The 21,931-nt window shown below is 43.6% G+C and overlaps 1 protein-coding gene and 1 non-coding gene across 2 annotated transcripts in view; both read left to right on the top strand.

Moving 5' to 3' along the window:
* Positions 1–21,931, top strand: part of LOC126268013 (dual specificity calcium/calmodulin-dependent 3',5'-cyclic nucleotide phosphodiesterase 1-like) — a 1,575,562-nt gene that overhangs the window by 55,842 nt on the left and 1,497,789 nt on the right. The window lies entirely within an intron of this gene.
* On the top strand, positions 11,395–11,469 carry Trnas-cga (transfer RNA serine (anticodon CGA)). The gene has a single exon. It is a non-coding gene; the product is annotated as a tRNA-Ser (tRNA).

Here is a 21,931-nt window from a genome sequence, read left to right as displayed (position 1 = left end):
GAGCCACATGAAACAACTTACGTCTTCTTTCTTTTCTCCATTCTTTATTTCGAGTAGTTCTTCATTCTTTCCTCTTGTTTTTCTCTTCTTTTTTCCGTCCATATAGCGCTGTATTTTCTTTCTTTTCTCCTTAAAGCCCATGAAACTTTCTACTTTTATTATGAACTTTTCTCTTTCTCCTATTTCTTCCACCATTATTTTCATTTTCTTCTCATCTGATTTAACTTATTTGATCCATGTCATGTCATTGAAATCAGGAAAAAGTTTAAATTTTTTAAATCGTTTTTTCAACTTAAACGACAGACTCGTTGTGTCTGATATTGGTTCAGTTTTTTCATAAATTTCTTTATTATCTCTAAAGTTTCGTCTCCCATTCAAATATTTTGATCCCAAGACGTTCCCGATTATTTTTCATTCTTATTTTCTATTTCGCCTAATTGTTTAGCTGTATTTTATTTAGCCGGCCAGGTTGGCCGAGCGCTACAGTCTGGAACCGCGCGACCGCTACGGTCGCAGAATTCCAATCCTGCCTCGGGCATGCATGTATGTGATGTCCTTAGGTTATTTAGGTTTAAGTAGTTCTAAGTTCTAGGGGACTGATGACCTCAGAAGTTAAGTCCCATAATGCTCAGAGCCATTTGAACCATTTTTTTTGTTTGTATTTTATTTATATTAAGCAGTCGATGGTGTTCCAGAGTGTTATCAAACATTCGTGTATGAGCGAATCTCGCTCTACCTAGATTCACTGTTTATGGTGTTCCTGATCCTCTCGTAGCAACGTCACGACAAACAGCAGCAGTGATTGGGTGACTCAGCTGGTTCTGATTCAGTACTTCAGATATACGTTTATTACCATTAGCGCCACATGATTTTTAAAAAAACTAATAACTTTAGAAAAATTTCAAAGACTATACCAGTTTTTTGAGGGCATAATGGTCTTTCAGTGCCTGTCTACATCATATTGCGAACTATTGTAGTTTTGAAATTTATGCCGTTTTCAAACACGTAAAAAGATACACACGAGAAGTCAATGGAGAAAAACCACAAAAGTCTAATCCGTGCAGCTCGAAAATGTTCTAACGTACTTTTACTATATAATCAATCTGTGCTGTTACACGATATTAATTTCAGTTTTGTGCAGGTGAAAGTTTCTGCGTTCATAATGGTTTTACAAAAAATGTACCAGATATATGAATCATTCGTCGTGTTTTGTACACCGACGTTTTGGATACCGCTACCTGTGTTCCTTATCAGATTGGTACTCAATTTTTGAATAGATCGCAGGGATGGGAAGGCAGGGTATGGCGTCCTCAATCGATAATAATTTTTCTTACCATTCTTATTTTCTGATATCAGTGAATGAAAGGGAACCCAGCACAGTGACATACCGTATTGCTTCCGCGGTATCCGAGACAGCTCAGTGAGTTATGATGCGTTGCTGAGGCACGGCCGCTACGTGAAATACCGCTACCGGTGGGTCGGCCTCGCGAGCGCGCTGTAGTCACTTAGCCAGACTACTGTAGGCAGCCGAGGCGATGGGAGCCCGTACCCGTCGTCACGGCTGATGTTGGTAAACTGCTTCAGTGTTTCAACCTCCTCTCTTATCTTTCTCTTGAATATAAGTGGCTGTCTGACTAGTACACCAGCTACCCAAAACTGTACACACTTACGGAAAAAACTCGCAGCACAGAAATATATTTAATGTGGAGTAATGAAATTTCGGAAATACATTTACCTTAATACTATATTTAAGTGATTATAATTTCAAGATTACAGGTTTATGTAAGCGGATGATAAGCCTTTTAACTGCTCTGTACAGTTTGCTCTCTGCGTCACGTTCGCAACGTAACCAGGCGGAATTCAGTCTAATGGTGGTTAGTAGTTACAGTATTTCACCCATCGGTACGTTTTGCAGAGAACAGCCTTCCTCGCGTATTTCCTGTTCGTCTCCTCTTTTCCTCTTTCCTTTCCCCTTCCCCTTCCTCTTCCTTTTCTCTTCCTCTTACTCTTCTTCTTCGTCTTCCTGTATCCTGAAGAAACTTGTGTCTTTGGTACCTTTATCTCTCTCCTTGTTCGCACTAAGGCTTCTTTCAAAGTCATTAACTTCATATCACCATGTTTTGCTCTTTTCCTCCTCATTTATTTGAAATGCATCTCAAATGTAGAACCAAGTACGAAACAGAATATGCCAGTCCACGGTCATCTGGTAGTGTCCACAGCATGGATGCTCAGATCCTCCACGCGGAATAATCAGCCTTCCTAATACGGTAATGACTTTCTCTTTGTGTAACAGCAGTTATACCGACAGCAAAGCCTAATTTACAGCCATGCGTGAATTTAGACCTGTGAATTAATTTCTGAATGAAAGGGCAGAACGTTGATGAACTGTAATGCACACAAGATGGTTTTGCTGACCTGTTTCCGACTGAAGATATTATACCTGTAAACGAAAGAACTTCACGGCAGTATCGGCGACCAGCCAGATGCATTATTTTCACACAATCACATGTGACCCGGCAGTTGTTTCTTCCATTTCCCACACTGAGTGGATCCAAAATCTGAGTAGTACTGTCTTGTTCCCAAATGAGTCCTGAGGACGACCCGGCGGCCGGTCGGTACCGTTGGCCCTTCAAGGCCTGTTCAGGCAGTGTTCGTTTTGGTTTGCGCGGGATTAGCCGAGCGGTCTCAGGTGCTGCAGTCATGGACTGTGCGGCTGATCCCGGCGGAGGTTCGGGTCATCCCTCGGACATGGGTGTGTGTGTGTGTGTGTGTGTGTGTGTGTGTGTGTGTGTGTGTGTGTGTGTGTGTGTGTGTGTGTATGTCCTTAGGATAATTTAGGTTAAGTAGTGTGTAAGCTTAGGGACTGATGACCTTAGCAGTTAAGTCCCATAGGATTTCACACACATTTGAACTTTGTTTTTTGCTTTATTTTTCATTTTTTATGTAGTCGGTGACCTCGCAAACTGATGTTTGCGAAATAAAACGTTCGTCCAATGTAGCAATAAATAAAGTGGGCTTGTACGTGTATGAGCCCAACAAATGTTCGTCAACGTGCCTGTCCTGAGTGGGCGGGTTCAAATTTGTATTTCAAATTGCGACCACTACCCCCATTTCATTGCATGTCCTGATTCTACGCCAAAGGTAAGTACGGTTTACTCAAACCTTTCTTTTCCATTCTTGGTAGATGGCACTGGAATATCAAGATTTGATATACACTTCATTTACGATGTAAATATAAACCTTTGTGTTCTAATAGTTGATATTCAGTTTCGCCCCCGGTAGCTGAGTGGTCAGCGCGACAGAATGTCAATCCTAAGGTCTGGGTTCGATTCCCAGCTGGGTCGGAGATTTTCTCTGCTCAGGGACTAGGTGTTGTGTTGCCGAAAGACGTGCACTCGGCGAACGGTCTACCCGACGAGAGGCCCTAGTCACACGTGCAAGTGCAATGGTACAGTACAGATAATCTGCCTAGAAATTAACAATTCTATCAAAGAAACTACCTGTGAGATAAATTAGTTTTATGTTCCGTACAGGGCTGACTGTGGTGAGTCCACAAACCGCCGAAATGCTTGATTACGTTGGCCCCGTCGAACCTCGCCTTCAGGGTGGCTGATTTCGGTGTGTGTTTCCATCCAACCATCGTACTCTCGCGATGGCCGCTACCGTACTGTCGGCAGAATATAAATCACAACCACTGTAATGTCGCCCACCTCGGTTACTGTGCGGCCTGCGTGGACGATTGCCAAGCGAAAGGAGCCGGGCTCGATTCCCAGCCGGTCGGAGATTTTCTCCGCTCTGGGACTCGGTGTTGTGTTGTCCTTACGTTCGTATTGTCAAAATTGACATTTCACTATTGAGGTACCTGAACGTGCACATTCTGAAAGGCGCACGAGCCATGGACTCTCACCGAAATGAAACAACCCAATATGAGATAAACGGGGCTCGCGGAAATGAATTATTTTTGGGGGACAGAGAACCATTACATCCCTGTCGTTGTTCTGAATAATGCTAAACGTAGTTTCCAACCAGATACTGCATCAGCTAACCATAATGTACTGTACTTTAGAGCAAAAAGTCTACATTTACACTGGAACATTGAACAAAATTGGGGGGGGGAGGGGAGTTTGAAAATACGAAACTGACCCCGCCCACGCTGGAAGGGTAGTTAGGATGAGGCCAGTTGTAGCACAGACAGACGTCTCCTTTACTACCATTTGTTGGGTCCTGCCCCCTCGTCTCGTGCATGGTGCCTAAGGGATGCTGCGTTCTCGGAATGCTATACAACGGCTCAAGCAAATAACATTATTAGTTTTATATCTATAAAGCAGAATGACAATACTTAAATTATGTTTATAAAGGTGTCGCAAACGAAGGTCGACATGCAACCAAGTCGGATCTCATGGAAGTTGGTCACACAGTTTGTTGATCACCTTTACTAAATTCGTAGCACTCTTTCCTAGGCCGTGCTCTGCTCCCAAATACGGTTCAATTCCGTCTCCAGCCATCCTGGTTTAGATTTTCCGTGATTTCCCTAAATCACTCCAGGCGAATGCCGGGATGGTTCCTTTGAAAGGGCACGGCCAATTTCCTTTCCAGTCCTTCCCTAACCCGAGCTTGCGCTCCGTCTCTAATGACCTCGTTGTCGACGGGACGTTAAACACTAACCTAACCTAACCAAATACGTTCCACCAATGTCACAGCGAGGCTGGCAGGAGCGGCGCGTATATCCACTTCTTACAGGTGTCGCTTCTGACGCGGCGCGGTCCTAATCAGCGCACCATTGGCCGACATCGTTTCACCGCCGCCTTCTCTGGTCTTGCATTCTTCGACTTCGTTCCAGCGCTTGTGGTTACGTCAGAACACTATTAACTTTTCACGTAAACATATTTTAGTATAATGCTTCGTTTTCGAGATATTTAGCTGTCTCAAGTCAAAAGAAATACCTTGTGTAAAAGTACGTTTGTGTAGGTGAATATTAAAATGTATAGTCTATGTGTGTTTGTATGTATGTACACGTTTCAGTTTAGAGACTGGATTAACAAAAAGAGAAAACTTCAGATAATAGTTCAATTCTTTAAGTGTTCTATACAGTCTATCTCTACTTGAACGCAATACACAGAACGTTCACAAAGCCACGCGAAACTGTGACAAAAGGCCTTATTTGGGACGATGTCCGACTTCTGTATCATTTGTATGCTTGAATTGCGGTTATGTTATCAAAATTATCACCCTTGATGTGAATTTGTGCACTTTGTGGTAGGTTCGTTTTGATAACACCAAGTCTAGTGCCCCGTAATACTTTCTTCAAGGAAAGAATTGTCCATATTTTGCATTTCAGTAAGGTCGCAGCAGGAGACCTCGTGTCGTTCTTTATGTTTGGAAGACAAGGTGTGTGGGACAAACTCTGCACACCATATTTCTAGTTGAAAACTTACTGGAGAATGTCTTCAACACTTGATTTAGAGGAGTTCGTTAGTTGCGATTTGGGGCACAACGTCGACACACTACGGCCGAATGTCCACTAATTAACACTGGCTACTCACAATTGACGTGTCAAAGACACGTACGTTGGTTACAGTTGTTAGTTCAAAGTCTCACCGACGTTACTGCTCTGATGTCACTTGTGTGCCAGGAATAAAGTCAGTCTCGAAAACCTTTCGGACGAACGGTACATATATATGCATTTAAAAAAATTCCAGGAGTGCTGTAAATTAATAAGCAAGAATACAACCATTTTGTATGCACTGAACGAACTCCGTATGTTTTCTATTTGAAGTATGGACTAGAGATGTTAACCAGCCAAGATCGCATAAATATTTGTTCATTTAAAAACAACAGATTTCGACAGATTTAGCTGCCACTTCAGGTCTTAAAAAAGTCTTTTTGTTATGAAAGTCTCCATTTTACGTTGTATCTCACGCCAAGTTGTCATATGAATAAAAATAAGAACATTCTAAAAGGTTTGTCGTAATTAAAATATTTAAAAACATAAAGCACCTTGTGCAAATGTCTCCGTATATAAATCGTTCACACATAGTCGTAGATAGATGTTACGTCACAAAAACATAGTACACAGTAGTAAATCTGTTTACATAAGCTAGACATATTCTAAACATTGAAAATACACTTTAATGGCATATAACGTACAGCTTATCCACCTGTGAACGATACGTATGGACATGGCCATTTGCACAGAGTGCTTTACGTTTTTTAATATTTTAGTTATGGCAGACCTTTCATAATGTGCCGATAATCATCTACATGACAACTTGACGTGAAGTCTAAGGTAAAATAAAAACGTTTCATAACAAGAAGATTTTTAAGACCTGAAGATGATAGCAAAGTCGGTCGAAACCGGTTGTTGTTAAATGCAGAAATATTTATACGATCTGGCCTGTTGAATATTTTTAGCAAATAAAACAGATCGTTCCTTCGATATTCTCAACATAAGAAAATTCAGGATGGACTAGAACATCGAACTTCATTCAGGAGTCACTCTTCCTCTTATGGGGCAAATTTGCAATTCAGTACATCACATAATATTTTCATGTTACACCCTCCTCAGTCTCACAAAACACAGCTTCCTTAGTCTGTCTGATCTCAAGAATCGGTCGATTTAGCCATGTCTGTGCTGCATTACAGCAACAAGATCGTGCACGTAACCTCCGTACTATGCCGCGGCGTCACACCCACGCAAAATTTAACTGAGAGCGTAAGAGTCGACGATCAAAAAGCGTCCTCAGCGTCACCGTTGTGAGACACCTCGTTCTCGCGGGACGGAGGCGGGCTGAGGGGAAACCAATAGAACACTGAGGTACCAGCGGCGCCTTGACGTCTAATGTAGGCAAATCTCAATACTGCAGTCGTACTCGCTCCGTTTCTGATTCTAGTGTGGAGGACTGTGAAGAGTTACAGCACGGTCGGAGGATGTGAACGACACTGTAACGTTGGTGAAGCGATTGAAAACATTTAACAGAAGGGAATACACAATGAGAGTACACTGAGGTGACAAAAGTCATCGGATACCCACCATTATTGTGTCGGACCTCCTTCTCACGGCGTTCTACAGCAGCCCGACGTAGCATGAAGTCAGCAAGTCGTTGGAAGTCCCCAGCAGAAATATTGAGCCATGCTGGCTCATAGCCGTCTATAATTGGTAAAGTGTTGCCAGTGCAGCATTTTGTACACGAACTGACCTCTTGATTATGTCTCACAAATGTTTGATGTGATGCATGTCGAGTGATCTGAGTGGCCATACCATTCGCTTGAACTGTCCAAATGTCTTTCGAGTCATTGGTGAACAACTGTGGCCCCGTGACATTGCGAATTGTTTGCGAGTATGACGTCCATGAACGGCTACCTCGAGAGGAGCCCGTCCATTCCACGTAAACACAGAACACACCGTTATGTAGCCACCAACAGCTTGCACAGCCTCTTGCTGAAAACATGGTTCCTTGGCTTCATGCGCCACACTCGAACCCTACCTTCAGCACTTACAACTGGAATTGGGATTAGTGTGACCAGGTCACGGGTTTCCAGTCGTCTAGGATCCAAATGATACAGTCAGAGCCCTCGAAAGGCGCTGCAGGTGATGTGTTACTAGCAAAGGCACTCGCATGTGTCGTCTGCTACCATAGGCCATTAACGCCAGATTTTGGCGCACTGTCCTAACGGATGCGTTCATTGTACGTCCTAGTTTGATTTCTTCGGTTATTTCGCGCAGTGTTACTTGTCTGTTAGCACTGACAACTCTACGCAAACGCCGCTGCTCTCGGTCGTTAAGTGAAGAATGTCGGCCACTGCGTTGTCCGTAGTGAGAGGCAATCCCTCGAATTTGTTATTCTCGGCATACTGTTCACATTGGATGGCGAAATATTGAATTCCCTAAGTATATCCGAAATTGACTGCTCTAACTACCATTCTGCGCTCAAAGTCTGTTAATTCCCGTCATGCACCCATGTTGTTGTTGTTGTTGTCCTCAGTCCTGAGACTGATTTGATGCAGCTCTCCACTCTATCCTGTGCAAGCTTTTTCATCTCCCAGTAGTTACTGCAACCTACATCCTTCTGAATATGCTTAGTGTATTCATCTCTTGGTCTCCCTCTACGATTTTTACCCTCCACGCTGCCCTCAAATGCTAAATTTGTGATCCCTTTATGCCTCAGAACATGTCCTACCGACCGGTCCCTTCTTCTTGTCAAGTTGTGCGACAAACTCCTCTTCTCCCCAATTATAATCAATACCTGCTTATTAGTTATGTGATCTACCCACCTAATCTTCAGCATTGTTCTGTAGCACCACATTTCGAAGGCTTCTATTCTCTTCTTATCCAAACTGTTTATCGTTCATGTTTCACTTCCATATATGGCTACACTCCACACAAATACTTTCAGCAACAACTTCCTGACACTTAAATCTATACTCGATGTTAACAAATTTCTCTTCGTCAGAAATGCTTTCCTTGACATTGCCAGTCTACATTTTATATCCTCTCAACTTCGACCACCATCAGTTATTTTGTTCTCCAAATAGCAAAACTCCTTTACTACTTTAAGTGTCTCATTTCCTAATCAAATTCCCTCAGCATCATCCGACAAAATTCGACAAAATTCCAATATCCTCGTTTTGCTTTTGTTGATGTTCATCTTATATCCTCCTTTCAAGACACTGCCCATTCCGTTCAACTGCTCTTCCAAGTCCTTTGCTGTCTCTGACAGAATTACAATGTCATCGGCGAACCTCAAACTTTTTTATTTCCTCTCCATGGACTTTAATACCTACTCCGAATTTTTCTTTTGTTTCCTTTACTGTTTGCTCAATATACAGATTGAATAACATCGGGACAGGTTACAACCCTCTCTCACTCCCTTCCCAACCGCTGCTTCCCTTTCATGCCCCTCGACTCTTATAACTGCAATCTGGTTTCTGTACAAATTGTAAATAGCCTTTCACTGCCTGTATTTTACCCCTGCCACCTTTAGAATTTGAAAGAGAGTATTCCAGTCAACATTGTCAAAAGCTTTCTCTAAGTCTACAAATGCTAGAAATGTAGGTTTGCCTATCCTTAGTCTATTTTCTAAGATAAGTCGTAGGGTCAGTATTGCCTCACGTGTTCCAACATCTCTGCGGAATCCAAACTGATCTTCGCCGAGGTCGGCTTCTACCAGTTTTTCCATTCGTCTGTAAAGAATTCACGTTAGTGTATCGCAGCTGTGACTTATTAAAGTGATAGTTCGGTAATTTTCACATCAGTCAACCTGCTTTCTTTGGAATTGGAATTATATTATTCTTCTTGAAGTCTCAGGATATTTCGATTGTCTTCACTACTTCATCCCTCAGAGCTTCCCATTCGTCTTCTACTGAATTTCTTTCCCCCATTCCTGTCAATTGTTCCCTTATGCTCTCCCTGAAACTCTGTACAACCTCTGGTTTAGTCAGTTTATCCAGGTCCCATCTCCTTAAATTCCCACCTTTTTGCAATTTCTTCAGCAGTTTTAATCTGCAGTTCATAACCAATAGAGTGTGGTTAGAGTCCACATCTGCCCCTGGGAATGTCCTACAATTTAAAACCTGGTTCCTAAATCTCTGTCTTACCATTATATAATCTATCTGATACCTTCTAGTATCTCCAGGATTCTTCCATGTATACAACCTTCTTTTATGATTCTTGAACCAAGTGTTACCTATGCTCTGTGCAAAATTCTACCAGACGGCTTCGTCTTTCATTTCTCTCCCCCAATCCATATTCACCCACTATGTTTTCTTCTCTCCCTTTTCCTACTCTCGAATTCCAGTCATTCATGACTATTAAATTTTCGTCTCCCTTCACTACCTGAATGCAGCCATAATCACGTCAAAACCTTCTCGCATGAGTCACCTGATAACAAATGACAGTTCCGCCAATGTATTGGTCTGTCCCATGGCTTCTGTCAGCTCAGTGTATGATACTGGTAGCAGGAAGTATTAGCGCGGCACGAGCCCGGTGTGGCGCCCGAGGTGAAGGGCCGCACTGAACACGTGACGGGCGTGGGAAGCCCGCAACGCCAATGAGCATTTCGTAACCGGCGCTCCAGCAAGTGATGCGGCACGTGCGAAGCGACCTGCTTGCAGCCTGCCGTACTTCCCGGCAGCCACGGGTTGCCTGCTGCCACAGCTTGTTTTGCTTCATCACTGCGAGGGGTCGTGATAAAATTTGAATCAAATTGCCACATTCGATTGCTAAACTGGAGTACCGTGTGATAATTCGTTTGAATTGGATCAAGACTGCAACAATCCATGTTGAGTTGATGGAAGAACACGGTAGCAGTGCTCCATCACACGACAATTGGGCCCGTGGAGCAGACACTTCCACTGTGCTCATCCCGGTCTCAGTGACGAGGAACGAAGTCGTAGACTATCTTCCTGTGAAGAACTGAGACCGCAGCAGAAGTTCTGGTGGCCCTGTTATTATGAGAACACGGCCTTGTATCGATAGAGGCTATAGAAAAAAATAAATTCAAAGCAGGGACCAGTTTTCATCATCTTGCGCGATATTTTCGACGTGGGTCCCCAGACTACTCCGACCGTTTTAAAGAGCCATCTACATCTACATATACATACACACTCCGCAATCCACTATACGGTGCGTGGCGGAGAGTACCTCGCACCACAAATAGCATTTTCTCTCCCTGTTCCACTCCCAAACAGAACGAGGGAAAAATGACTGCCTATATGCCTCTGTACGAGCCCCAATCTCTCTTATCTTTGTTGTATTTCCGCGAAATATAAATTGGCGGCAATAAAATTGTACTTCAGTCAGCCTCAAATGCTGGTTCTCTAAAATTTCCTCAGTAGCGATTCACGAAAAGAACGTCTCCTTTCCTCCAGAGACTCTCACCCGAGTTTCTGAAGCATTTCCGTAACACTCGCGTGATGATCAAAACTACCAGTAACGAATCTAGCAGGCCACCTCTGAATTGCTTCTATGTCCTCCCTCAATCTGACCTGATAGTGATCCCAAATGCTCGAGCAGTACTCAAGAATAGGTCGTATTAGTGAAACTTCCTGGCAGATTAAAACTGTGTGCCGGGCCGAGACTCGAACTCGGGACCTTGGCGTTTCGCGGGCAAGTGCTATGTCATCTGGGCTACCCTAGCACGACTCACTCCCCGTCCTCACACCTTTACTTCTGCCAGTACCTCGTCTCCTACCTTCCAAACTTAACAGAAGCTCTTCTCCAAAACTTGCAGAACTAGCACTCCTTTCTTTCAGGAGTGCTAGTTCTGCAAGTTTCGCAGGAGAGCGTCTGTTAAGTTTGGAAGGCAGGAGACGAGGTACTGGCAGAAGTAAAGCTGCGAGGAAAGTAGGAGACGAGGTACTGGCAGAAGTAAAGCTGTGAGGACCGGGCGTGAGTCGTGCTTGGGTGGCTCAGTTGGTAGAGCACTTGCCCGCGAAAGGCAAAGGTCCCGAGTTCGAGTCTCGGCCCGGCACACGGTTTTAATCTGCCAGGAAGTATCATATCAGCGCACACTTCGCTGCAGAGTGAAAATATCATTCAGGTCTTATTAGTGTTTTATAAGCGGTCTCCTTTACAGATGAACCACATCTTCCCAAAATTCTTCCAACGAACCGAAGACGACTATCCGCCTTCAGAAAAACGGTTCAAATGGCTCTGAGCACTATGGGACTTAACTTGTAGGTCATCAGTCCCCTATAACTTAGAGCAACTTAAACATAACCAACCTAAGGCCATCACACACATCCATGCCCGAGGCAGGAGTCTGATCAGATGAACTTTTGTATTTTTTTGGTTCTAATAAAATCTCATGTCATTCCAAGCATGTGTGTCAATTTCTAGCTCTCTATGTACATTATTCCGTGATTTATTCATTTTTCAAATTTATACTGACTTTTTGATCACCCGGTATTACTCACTGAGCTGTTTTGTTCCATTACAGTTTTAATTTAATTATACAATTACAACAGAAGTCAGCAATACTGCATGGTAAGATCTTGCTGTGATCATTGGCTGTCATTTAATTTATGGCAGTGGCCAGGTCCGCCTATACGACTGCCACAACGACTCACAATGCCCTGAACATATGCAGGTGGTGCCCACAAAAATGGAAGCACTAAAACACATCATTTTATCGAGCTTAATATAGCGTAGGAAAACCGTTGTCATTAAAAACAGCTTATACTCGTCTCGAAATGAACAAATAGTGGCCCTGTCCGGTTTTATTCTTACAAAATTGTGGCAAATGCTGAAGGTGAATAGCAACCATGCACGCTTCTTTCCACAGTAAACCACAACGGATCTGCAATATTGAAACCTAGTGATTTTGAGGGCAGGAGAGATGTGACAATTCATCCTCGTGCTCACAAAACCAATCCTGAGTGATGCAAGCTGCGAGTACTGGGGCCCTGTCGTCGTGGAATGCCGCATCACGATTAGGGAACAAGCACCATAACATGAGATGGGCACGAAAGCCAAAATGGTCATGTTGTGGCAATAATACGATCTTGCTGGGCAACCATGCGGCCTATGGAATACCGCACTATAGCTGCCCAAATCATTAACGGACCCCACCAGTTTCCACTCTTTCGAAGTAAATTCGACCAGAGGTTGGAAACGATCTGAAAAAGTCCTTATCTGACCAACTTAATTTCCCTCATTGCTCCGTAGTCCAGGGTTTGTGGTTTCGCCACCACGTTTACCTGTTACACGCATTTGCATCACTAATGACTGGTTTTGGACTTACAGCTCACTCTGCAATTCCTTGTTTATGGAGCTCCTTTCGTGTTGTTCTGATCTGACTGGGTTCCAGACATCGACATTCGTTTTTGCAGTGACCTGTGCCGCTGTAGTCTTCTTATCTTTCATCGCAGTGCTCCTCAGTGACCACCTGTCACTCAACGCACACTATCGCCCGCGTCTTGACTTAACTAATGACGTTCTCCCGCTTTCTTTGTATGCCGTATCAATTTCGGTTTCGACGCCTCTTGAAGCAATAAACACTTCTGCTTCCTTGGTTACGGAATCACACACATAGGAGCATCAACAATTTGCCCACTTGCGAATTCATTTACTTCCGACACAATGTATTCAGAACTACACAAAAAACGGTTCACATGACGATTGGCGCTTGAAAGGTATTGAGGATATTGTACAGGAGCGGTTGGTGGTCAAATACAACAGAAAACCTGCTGGCTTGGTAAGCATCTGCATTTGTGTTCAAGCATATTTTTCTCGCTACGTTTCCACATTTTTGTCCAATTCCTGTAGTGGTACTGCCCTCGTTTTTCGTCACAAGGACACGAATGAATATATTTAATCTACACATTTTTAGCATCTCAACGACTAGATTTACAAAACACTGCAACAGCCTAGAAAAGCTTTGGTTTTACGCCATAAGCTGGTTGCGTCTTCTGGTAAACGTTCCCCCTGACAGAATTCTGCAATACCACATTTTCATCTCTACCAACCGAATGTCGTATATCATAAGCACGTAGTCGTTTTCCTCTAAATTCTTACACCTTCGATAATACTCACTTCTGTTATTATTTTATTACATGTTCCTGAAACTGCAGGTGATGCTCTAGATCAGGGACGGCCACGGGTTGCCAAACTGCACGCGTGTACAGATGTGCAGCAGGCGTGCCGTCCAGGGCTCGGTACGCCTCGCCACCACTCGGCTTTCCTCGGTCTTTCGCGGCACTGCTCGGCACGCCGCGACAGTAGACTACCTGTGCGATGCGACATCTTTTCATCTGGCATAGGGTGCATCAGTTGATTCGTAGTGGCAGCCATGTTTATTCCTCGCTATTTGTTAGCGGTTCGTAGGAAGTTTATAAGTACTGTACAGTGGTTGTTGCAATGGAGCAGGCCTGTGTGACCGAGCGGTTCTAGGCGCTTCAGTCTGCAACCGCGCGACCACTATGGTCGCAGGTTCGAATCGAGCCTCGGGCATGGATGTGTGTGATGTCCTTAGGTTAGCTAGGTTTAAGTAGTTCTAAGTTCGAGGAGACTGGTGACCTCCGAAGTTAAGTCCCATAGTGTTTAGAGCCATTTGACTTTTTTTTTTTTTGTTTTTCTCAATGGAACACACGCTCAGAAAGAGGCGGGGTAGTGACACAACGTCACGAGCCTTCAGAGCGGAATGGGAATTGCAATATTTTTTCGAAGAGAAAGATGAAATTCTCAATGTCTACTATGCAGTCGCATACTCGCCGGGCACCGCCTATTTGCAACAGAACAGCATTATAACACCACCCACAAAGGACTTAATGATTTAGTTGGGTTGATAGATCAAACAAGTTGGCGGAATTACGGAGACGTGGTGGTGATTTCATCAAGGAGTGTGTTACTGAGGCTGCGGAACTCTTGACGCCACTGGAAGTAATGAAGTTTAGTGCAATTAGTCTTTCCAGACAGACAATAGCTCGCCTCATAGCTGGCATGACAGCGGATGTCTACAGGCAGTTATTTGATAGTGCCTGCAAGTTTATTGCATTTTCGATTGCTGTGGACGAGTCGTCCGACATTTCGGACACACCACATTTAGCAATTCATGTTGGTGGAGTCGACACAAATTTGCACGTGACGGAAGAACTGTTAGATTTAGTACCAATGAAACGCACAACGAGGGATACCGACTTGCTAAAAGCAGTTGAAGAGGCAGATGAAGCCGTTGGCCTGAATTGGAAAATGTTAGTTTCAGTCACCACGGATGGAGCGCCAGCAATTAGAGGCGTTCAAAATGGGCTTGTAGCATTGTTGCGTAAAAAACTAGGACCATCGACAGAAGATTTGTACGGAATTCATTGTTTTGTACACAAGAATCTCTTTGTGCTAAGTATGCAAATTTAGAGCACGTGATGAAGTTGGCAGTCACCATGGTACATTTTTTGAAGTCGCATGGTTTGGTACACCTTCAGTTTCAACAGTTTCTCATGGAACTGAACGAATAGTAAGGAGAAGTTATTTACCACGGGGAAATACGTTGGTTAAGTCGAGGATCATGCCTCGAAAGATTTTTCTATTTATGACTCGTTATTGTTGAGTGCCTGAAGGAAAAAGGAAAGGCAGAGCCAAAATTAGGAGATCCAAAACAGATTGCAGACCTCGCCTTTTTAGCTGACTCCACACTTGAACGCTCTCAATAAGACTTTGCAAGGTGAGTAGCAGCTTATTTCTGATCTGATGAAAACAGTGGATGCATTTAATAAGAAACTTGCATTGTGGAAGGAACAACTCATGAAAATGAACACCGCCCATTGCCCTACGCTCTCTGAAGTCAGAGAGAACGCAACTTCTGACGAATTCGTTTCTGAGTTGGAGGAACTACAGGCACAATTTTCTAAACGTTTTCAGGGCACTGCCAGTTTGACATCTGTTTTTGAACTATTTTCTAGACCCTTTGCCGTTTCAGTTGAAAGTGCTCCAGTGCATTTGCAAATGGAATTGATCGATCTGCAGTGTAATTCCCGTTTAAAGGACAAATTTTTTTTACGTAAAAACTGTCCAGGAATTTTACGAAGGTTTTCCTCGGGAAGAGTTTCCCCCATCTCCACAATGAGGCTGCAAAAGTTATATCACTGTGTGGACCGACATACGTGTGCGAAACGTTTATTTCGATTATGAAACTAAATAAGTCAGGATTACGTTGCAATCTGAGTGACGAAAATATGAGAAACTGTCTGCGTTTGCCCGTGTACCGTCAGTTTGTGCCGGATATGTACTTTATTATGTCTACAGTGAATCAAAAATAATTAATTTAATGGTGATAATTTTGTTGTATTTGTCATATGTTTTGTTGAGAATTGTAGTTATTGCAAATTTTGTTCAGTAGTTCCAGAATATAAAATTTGCTTGTTTCACATGTATTTGAAACACTTATTCCACATCATACTGCATGCTGTAGACTACTCTCAAGTCTGTTTCTATATCTCAGCTTAAATGCATGAATTTTAAGACTGACGATGTGAGAAGCACGATATTATTGGTGTAATGCAGTTTCAAACCCAGCGTTATTGTTATTTTTCTGTAGGTGTACGAACAGCCAACAGAGATTCAGTGTTGCTCAACATGGTGTGTTGCACAGAGCTTAATATTATCCAATGAAATATGACACTAAGCCACATGCTAGCAGGGCGGTGTTCCTTACGCGAATGCACTGTCGCGTGCGGCGTGTTCATAGTTCCGCGCATGCGCGCGCACTCATTGGTGGTGGGGGAAGTGTGACGTCAGAAGAGAGCGATCCGCACGCGTGTGAAAGCTCGGCACGCGTGCATGCACACGTGCCGCGTTCTTGGCCGTCCCTGCTCTAGATGATTACTCAATTATCTTATCCAGAAATACGAATGAAATCGACATAGGCAAACTTACACTGGAGAATTAGGTTGTGGAGAATTACTCACGAAGACTAGAATGAAACAAAACAAACAGAAACGTAGTTTAGGAAATCATGTGCTACGCTACACAAATGATTTCTTGCAGTTTATGAATGCTACGACTTCATAATGAGAAAATGCTTATTGTTTCATGTGTACTTTACCTTCTACATTGCGAAACCATTTTTCATTTAATATTCAAGCTATTAAATGACGATCTGAACTGATCTCCGAATTTTTTGTACGTATTCTCAAACATATAGAGTAATTCGCAAAATGTTAGCCACCACGACTTTCATTCCTAATTTGCAACAAAACACCAACAACAGAATCAAGACCTGGAAGGATAGAGTGCTCTCAGAGTAATCGGTGAATGGATACAAAAAGAGTTTTCTCCCGAACTGCGCAATCTAAAATGCGCCCAGCCAAAGCGCGTGACTGCCCTGGCGAGTCGAAAACCAGACCGCACAGCACATACGGGTGGTCACGATGGCAACCACGCCCACATAGCACCGCAGTGTTTGTGTCCGACTACTCAGGGCCCAGGGTACGACCTCGGTGTCTGCGCACGACGCCGCCGTTTCAGAAAGCTGGCGCAGTCTCCACGTTCTTGACCTGACAGGTTAACGACCACTTAGCGCTGTAAAAAACAGCAGCCACAGCCTAGAATTATTAAATTCTCCAGCGTGCGTTATAAGCGATTTTCGCGCTTGCGTGGCTTCTCCTGGTGTCAAATACAACAGGGGAAAGCTTTTAACTCAATCAGATAAGTTAATTGGGAGCATGTACATTTTTACACCCTTCCAGACCGTTCAGGGCGACCATTTCTCATCGAGGTATCCCTTCGAGACACCTTACTAATTCTGTTCGTGCTGGGAAACTATACACTACTTTACCGCAGCAACTGACCGAAGTGCAGTTTGAAAAATACACTACTGGATATTAAAATTGCTACACCACGAAGATGACGTGCTACAGACGCGAAATTTAACCGACAGGAAGAAGATGTTGTGATATGCCAATGATTAGCTTTTCAGAGCATTCACACAACGTTGGCGCCGGTCGCGACACCTACAACGTACTGACATGAGGAAAATTTCCAACAGATTTCTCATACACAAACAGCAGTTGACCGGCGTTGCCTGGAGAAATGCGTACCTTCACGTTTCCGACATTGATAAAGATCGGATTGTAGGCTATTGCGATTGCGGTTTATCGTATCTAGACTTTGCTGCTCGGGGTGGTCGAGATCCAATGAGTGTTAGCAGAATATGGAATCGGTGGGTTCAGGAGGGTAATATCGAACGCCGTGTTGGATCCCAACGGCCTCTTATCACTAGCAGACGAAATGGTTCAAATGGCTCTGAGCACTATGGGACTTAACATCTATGGTCATCAGTCCCCTAGAACTTAGAACTACTTAAACCTAATTAACCTAAGGACATCACACAACACCCAGTCATCACGAGGCAGAGAAAATCTCTGACCCCGCCGGGAATCGAATCCGGGAACCCGGGCACTAGCAGTCTAGATGACAGGCATCTTATCCGCATGGCTGTAACGGATCGTGCAGCTGCGTCTCGATCCCTGAGTCAACAGATGGTGACGTTTGCAAGACAACAACCATCTGCACTAACAGTTCGACGACGTTTGTAGCAGCATGGACTATCAGCTCGGAAACCATGGCTGCGGTTACCCTTGACGTTGCATCACAGACAGGAGCGCCTGCTATGATGTGCTCAACGATGAACCTGGGTGCACGAATGGCAGAACGTCAGTTTTTCGGATGAATCTAGGTTCTATTTACGGCATCATGATGGTCGCATCCGTGTTTGGCGACATCGCAGTGAACGCACATTGGAAGTGTGTATTCGTCATCGCCATATTGGTGTATCACCCGGCGTGGTGGTATGGGGTGCCATTGGTTACACGTCTCGGTCACCTCTTGTTCGCATTGACGGCACTTTGAACAGTGGACGTTAAATTTCAGATGTGTTACGACCCGTGGCTCTACCCTTCATTCCATCCCTGGGAAACCCTACATTTCAATAGGATTTTGCACGACCGCATGTTCCAGGTTCTGTGCGGTGCTTTCTGGATCCAGAAAATCTTCGACTGCTACCCTGGCCAACACAAGCTCCAGATCTCTCACCAATTGAAAACGTCTGGTCAATGGTAGCCGAGCAACTGGCTTTTCACAATACGCCAGTCACTACTCTTGATGAACTGTGGTATCGTGTTGAAGCTGCATGGGCAGTTGTACCTGTACACGTCAGCCAAGCTCTGTTTGATTCAATGCCCAGGCGTATCAAGGCCGATATTACAGGTAGAGGTGGTTGTTCTGAGTACTAATTTCTCAGGATCTATGTACCCAAATTGCGTGAAAATGTAATTAAATATCAGTTCAAGTATAATAATTATGTCCAATGAATACCCGTTTATCATCTGCTTTTCTTCTTGGTATAGCAATTTTATTGGCCAGTAGTGTAAGTATGGTTGAAGAAGAAAGCATAGTCGATTATAGTTAGACAGGTTTCCGAATGTGCGAAATCTGCTGGTTCATGTCCTTGTCCAAATAGATATCGATGTAGCTACTGTCTGAGTGTCCCAAGTATGATATACGGGCCGCCCAACAAGTATAATAATTATCTCGATTTTTCCTTTAAAAAGATTATCTTGTGTTGCTCACCTACAATTCTTTGTGGGCTACATGCTAAGGACATCTTCACGTCATCCGAAGTTGTCGGTACCTCAAAACTACTGACAATACATGTACCCCTATTCACAAGCTGTGTGTAGTCTATAGAGAACGTTCTGGAAAACAATAATCTCCTCTACAAAAATCAACGTGGATTCCGCAGACAGGGATCTTGAGAAAATCAGCTCGGTTCGTTTCTGCGCGAGATCCATAGTGCTGTAGGCAACGGTACTCAGGTTGATGTCTTCAGGATTACATCTCAAACCGTCCCGCACTCCCGTTTAGAGAGAAAAAAAAACGAGCTTATCGAGTATCCCACAAGATTTGCAACTGACTTCAAGACTTATTTGCAGGGACTACGCAACATGTCTCTATTAATGGAACAAAATCAACACTGACAAATTCCGGGATAGGACCGTTGTCGTTTATTGTGTAAGTAAATGGTCCATTAGCATGCACTAACAGTTAACAATGAAAGGAAGTAAACGTAACATCTTGCGCATACAGTGGAAACGAAAGCCACTGCTGTGCAACTACACTATTGACGAAAAACTACAGGAACGACCTTAAATGGAATGATCACATAAAACAAGAAACAGGAAAAGCAGATGCAGATCGAAATTCATGGGAAGAATTTTAAGGAAATGTAGCTCATCCACAATGGAAGTAGCCTATTAGGCGCTTGTTTGACCAAATCTTGAATACTGTTTGTCAATATTGGATCCATTCCAGGTAGGACTCATAGAATAGAGGGATACAGTCCAACGAAGAGAGGCGCTTTTCGTCACGGGATTGTTTAGCGAGCGGATCAGCGTTACGGAGGTGATTAACAAATGCCATTCGCAGACGTTACAAGAGATGCGTTGTCGCCACTAAGAAGTTTACTGTAGAAATTTTGAGAGAACGGTTTCCGGTTAGAAGCGGACAACTTATTACTTCCTCCGACAAACACCTCACTTAATGACCACGACGAGAAAACTCCAAAAATTAGAGCCAATAAAGAGGCATACTAACGATCATTCTCCCAGGGCGTCATTCGCGAATGGAGCAAAGTAGGGGGAATCAGTTACTGGTACCAGAAGTTCCCTCCACCAGACACCATGAGGTGGCCTGTGGAGGACTGATGTAGATGCAGATGGAAGAAGTATCATGTGTTGACTGCTGATCACAGCCCAAGACTGTCCGCCCAAGTTCTCTCTTGGACCGGCATTAAGCAAGTTAGGACGTGTTTACGTGTCGACTCCCTGCCGTATCTGGATGAGGTGGCAAACTTACATTTTCAGAGTGACCAACTCTCGGCCTCGCTAAGACTTGCTTGCATCGTAGAAAACCATCTCGGACTCGCCAAGCTGCAGTAATCTGTACTAGAAATATACGCCTTATGAAACATGAACAATTTAATCGGCTTACTCGTATATTTTAATACTGTGAAAAGATGGCCAAACCTTGTCCATTAAAACTCTGGACATACATAATTACTGCTAGTCTTCCGCCATAAGCAGCCATGCTACTCCTGAGTGTTCAGTAACGTAATTTTCACAATTTCCATCGAGACATTGTCTCCGTCTTTTCTATCTTTGGTAATTCACGAACGAATTTCCACTCTATCACCTTTTCGCCTCACTATACATCCAAGCCCAACTGTACTCAGTTTTCATTAAAGTAAAGGTGATATACGTTCCAGAGGTCCTTTGTGATTCCATTAACGTTCTTGTCCACTTACCACCACGTTTTAAGTGGGTTAACTTTTTGTAATTTGATGTATCACGTATTAGTTGTTTTTATACAGGGCAGTCACCAACAGTCTGAAAAGCTTGTAGGAATGTTGTAGGGGAGGTTGTGCTAAGAAATAATTACCACGAAAAAAATTCGATACATTGCGTCGTTTCCGAGTTATTTAGCATTGAAGCCAGTCAATCAGGTCTTCACGCAAACTTAAGCAGCCTTGAGAGACAGTTTCGCCAAACCTGTTCTTCGTTTGGCTTCCTCAGCTTGAACAAACGCAGTTTCTTCTCACGTAGTTTAAATTTATCGCTCCCGATAAAGGTACATTTTAATTGGTAATGAGCATTTGATTTCACGGACTCGCAGAAGTGCTTGCAAGTGCTTGAATTTTCGCGCGCAACGACTTGATTGGCTGTCTTCAATTCTAAATAACTCGGAGACTGCGCAGAGTATCGAATTTTTCTCTTGACAGTTATTTCTCAGTACAGCCTCCCCCGCAACGGCTTTTCACGTTTTTCGGACTGTTTCTGACCACCCTGTATATTAGGGCTACTGTGTTAATTTTGTATGCAACTGAAGTTGAATAGGATATGAAATTAGCGTTGACGTATCCCTGATATCATACGCATTTTGATACCGTCTCTAACGCCGCATAGTGGCACAGACCGTTTCCCTTGTAACACGTTGCGCTGCCCGAGCCAGTCTGGTCACTGATGTTGCAATGCAATGATTATGAGTGACTACATACGGTGTATTGGTGTTAAAGGTGTGTTACTCAGCTTCACTGCTTCATTACAATGTGTATTACTGTATTTCCTCTGGCACTATATTCATGTGCCACAGATCTGATGATGAGGCAGCTCCAAAAGTGTCACGATAAGCTACAAAAAATTTTTTTGGCTATCAAGACAACCCAGACGTTGAGACGTTGATTCGAGCGTCACCTGCTTTACTGTTTGAGGTAGTAGACCGCTGTATCTTTCTGACCGATAGACTTAGATAGCCAAGTAACAGAGGGTCCTATAATTTGACGTGGACTCCAAAACACCGAGAAACTGAGCATTTTTCAGATTGACAAGTAGTCTCCGAAGGTAAAAGAAGTCCTACCTGACAAAAGAAGTTCTTTTCTAGCTGAAT

The sequence above is a fragment of the Schistocerca gregaria genome, chromosome 4 (genome assembly GCF_023897955.1).
Source record: "Schistocerca gregaria isolate iqSchGreg1 chromosome 4, iqSchGreg1.2, whole genome shotgun sequence".
In the NCBI taxonomy this organism is placed as follows: Eukaryota; Metazoa; Arthropoda; class Insecta; order Orthoptera; family Acrididae; genus Schistocerca; species Schistocerca gregaria.
The sequence above is the reverse complement of the archived record's forward strand: the minus strand, read 5'-3'. Positions and strand labels throughout refer to the sequence as shown.